This window comes from Apium graveolens, unplaced genomic scaffold (genome assembly GCF_009905375.1).
Source record: "Apium graveolens cultivar Ventura unplaced genomic scaffold, ASM990537v1 ctg4359, whole genome shotgun sequence".
In the NCBI taxonomy this organism is placed as follows: domain Eukaryota; kingdom Viridiplantae; phylum Streptophyta; class Magnoliopsida; order Apiales; family Apiaceae; genus Apium; species Apium graveolens.
This window is the reverse complement of record NW_027418503.1, coordinates 460,096-463,703: the sequence shown is the minus strand read 5'-3', so window position 1 is coordinate 463,703 and position 3,608 is coordinate 460,096.

The window sequence follows — 3,608 nt, the reverse complement described above, 5'->3', positions numbered from 1 at the left end:
TTTTGGTTCAAATTAACCATGTAAGTCACTTTTCACCATATTAAAGTCATTTTGCACCCTATATGAGTCACTTTCCAGCATATATTTATACAATTAACATGTTAACATATACATCCGAATTGACATCCTTTTACCACCTCTTAATTCCACTTTCATACAGGTCAATTTTGTTCCACATTTTGGTTCTAATCAACCATGTAAGTCACTTTTCACCATATTAGAGTCACTTTGCGCCTTATAAGAGTCACTTTCTACCATATATACAACAATTAACATGTTAACATCATATACATCCAGTTTGACATCCTTTTACCACCTATTAATGCCACTTTCATACAAGTTAATTTTATTCACATTTTGGCTCTAATCAACCATGTAAGTCACTTTTCACCATATTAGAGTCACTTTGCACCCTATAAGAGTCACTTTCCCCACATATTGATACAATTAACATGTTAACATCATGTACATGCAATTAAACATCCTTTAGCCACCTTTTGGTACCCCTTTCCTACAAGTCAATTTTGGGCCACATTTTGGCTCTAATCAATCATGTAAGTGACTTATCACCATATTAGAGTCACTTTGCACCTTATAAGAGTCACTTGCCATCATATATTGGTACAATTAACATGTTAACATCATATACATCCAATTAGAAATCCTTTTACCACCTCTTAGCCACATTCATACAAGTCAATTTTGGTCCACATTTTGGTTCAAATTAACCATGTAAGTCACTTTTCACCATATTAGAGTCATTTTGCACCCTATATGAGTCACTTTCCACTATATTTATACAATTAACATGTTAACATCATATACATCCGAATTGACATCCTTTTACCACCTCTTAATTCCACTTTCATACAGGTCAATTTTGTTCCACATTTTGGTTCTAATCAACCATGTAAGTCACTTTTCACCATATTAGAGTCACTTTGCACCTTATAAGAGTCACTTTCCACCTATATACAACAATTAACATGTTAACATCATATACATCCAGTTTGACATCCTTTTACCACCTATTAATGCCACTTTCATACAAGTTAATGTTATTCCACATTTTGGCTCTAATCAACAATGTAAGTCACTTTTCACCATATTAGAGTCACTTTGCACCCTATAAGAGTCACTTTCCCCATATTGATACAATTAACATGTTAACATCATGTACATGCAATTAAACATCCTTTAGCCACCTTTTGGTACCCCTTTCCTACAAGTCAATTTTGGGCCACATTTTGGCTCTAATCAATCATGTAAGTGACTTATCACCATATTAGAGTCACTTTGCACCTTATAAGAGTCACTTGCCATCATATATTGGTACAATTAACATGTTAACATCATATACATCCAATTAGAAATCCTTTTACCACCTCTTACTGCCACATTCATACAAGTCAATTTTGGTCCACATTTTGGTTCAAATTAACCATGTAAGTCACTTTTCACCATATTAGAGTCATTTTGCACCCTATATGAGTCACTTTCCACATATATTTATACAATTAACATGTTAACATCATATACATCCGAATTGACATCCTTTTACCACCTCTTAATTCCACTTTCATACAGGTCAATTTTGTTCCACATTTTGGTTCTAATCAACCATGTAAGTCACTTTTCACCATATTAGAGTCACTTTGCACCTTATAAGTCACTTTCCACCATATATACAACAATTAACATGTTAACATCATATACATCCAGTTTGACATCCTTTTACCACCTATTAATGCCACTTTCATGCAATTAATTTTATTCCACATTTTGGCTCTAATCAACCATGTAAGTCACTTTTCACCATATTAGAGTACTTTGCACCCTATAAGAGTCACTTTCCCCATATATTGATACAATTAACATGTTAACATCATGTACAACATTAAACATCCTTTAACCACCTTTTGGTACCCCTTTCCTACAAGTCAATTTTGGGCCACATTTTGGCTCTAATCAATCATGTAAGTGACTTATCACCATATTAGTCACTTTGCACCTTATAAGAGTCACTTGCCATCATATATTGGTACAATTAACTGTTAACATCATATACATCCAATTAGAAATCCTTTTACCACCTCTTGTGCCACATTCATACAAGTCAATTTTGGTCCACATTTTGGTTCTAATTAACCATGTAAGTCACTTTTCACCATATTCGAGTCATTTTGCACCCTATATGAGTCACTTTCCACATCTATTTATAATTAACATGTTAACATCATATACATCCAATTTGACATCCTTTTACCACCTATTAATGCCACTTTCATACAGTTAATTTATTCCACATTTTGGCTCTAATCAACCATGTAAGTCACTTTTCACCATATTAGAGTCACTTTGCACCCTATAAGAGTCACTTTCCCCTATATTGATACAATTAACATGTTAACATCATGTACATGCAATTAAACATCCTTTAACCACCTTTTGGTACCCCTTTCCCAAGTCAATTTTGGGCCACATTTTGGCTTAATCAATCATGTAAGTGACTTATCACCATATTAGAGTACTTTGCACCTTATAAGAGTCACTTGCCATCATATTGGTACAATTAACATGTTAACATCATATACATCCAATTAGAAATCCTTTACCACCTCTTAGTGCCACATTCATACAAGTCAATTTTGGTCACATTTTGGTTCAAATTAACCATGTAAGTCACTTTTCACCATATTAGAGTCATTTTGCACCCTATATGAGTCACTTTCCACCATATATTATACAATTAACATGTTAACATCATATACATCCGAATTGACATCCTTTTACCACCTCTTAATTCCACTTTCATACAGGTCAATTTTGTTCCACATTTTGGTTCTAATCAACCATGTAAGTCACTTTTCACCATATTAGAGTCACTTTGCACCTTATAAGAGTCACTTTCCACCATATATACAACAATTAACATGTTAACATCATATACATCCAGTTTGACATCCTTTTACCACCTATTAATGCCACTTTCATACAAGTTAATTTTATTACATTTTGGCTCTAATCAACCATGTAAGTCACTTTTCACATATTAGAGTCACTTTGCACCCTATAAGAGTCACTTTCCCACATATATACAATTAACATGTTAACATCATGTACATGCAATTAAACCCTTTAGCCACCTTTGGTACCCCTTTCCTACAAGTCAATTTTGGGCCACATTTTGGCTCTAATCAATCATGTAAGTGACTTTATCACCATATTAGAGTCACTTTGCACCTTATAAGAGTCACTTGCCATCATATATTGGTACAATTAACATGTTAACATCATATACATCCAATTAGAAATCCTTTTACCACCTCTTACTGCCACATTCATACAAGTCAATTTTGGTCCACATTTTGGTTCAATTAACCATGTAAGTCACTTTTCACCATATTAGAGTCATTTTGCACCCTATATGAGTCACTTTCCAGCATATATTTATACAATTAACATGTTAACATCATATACATCCGAATTGACATCCTTTTACCACCTCTTAATTCCACTTTCATACAGGTCAATTTTGTTCCACATTTTGGTTCTAATCAACCATGTAAGTCACTTTTCACCATATTAGAGTCACTTTGCACCTTATA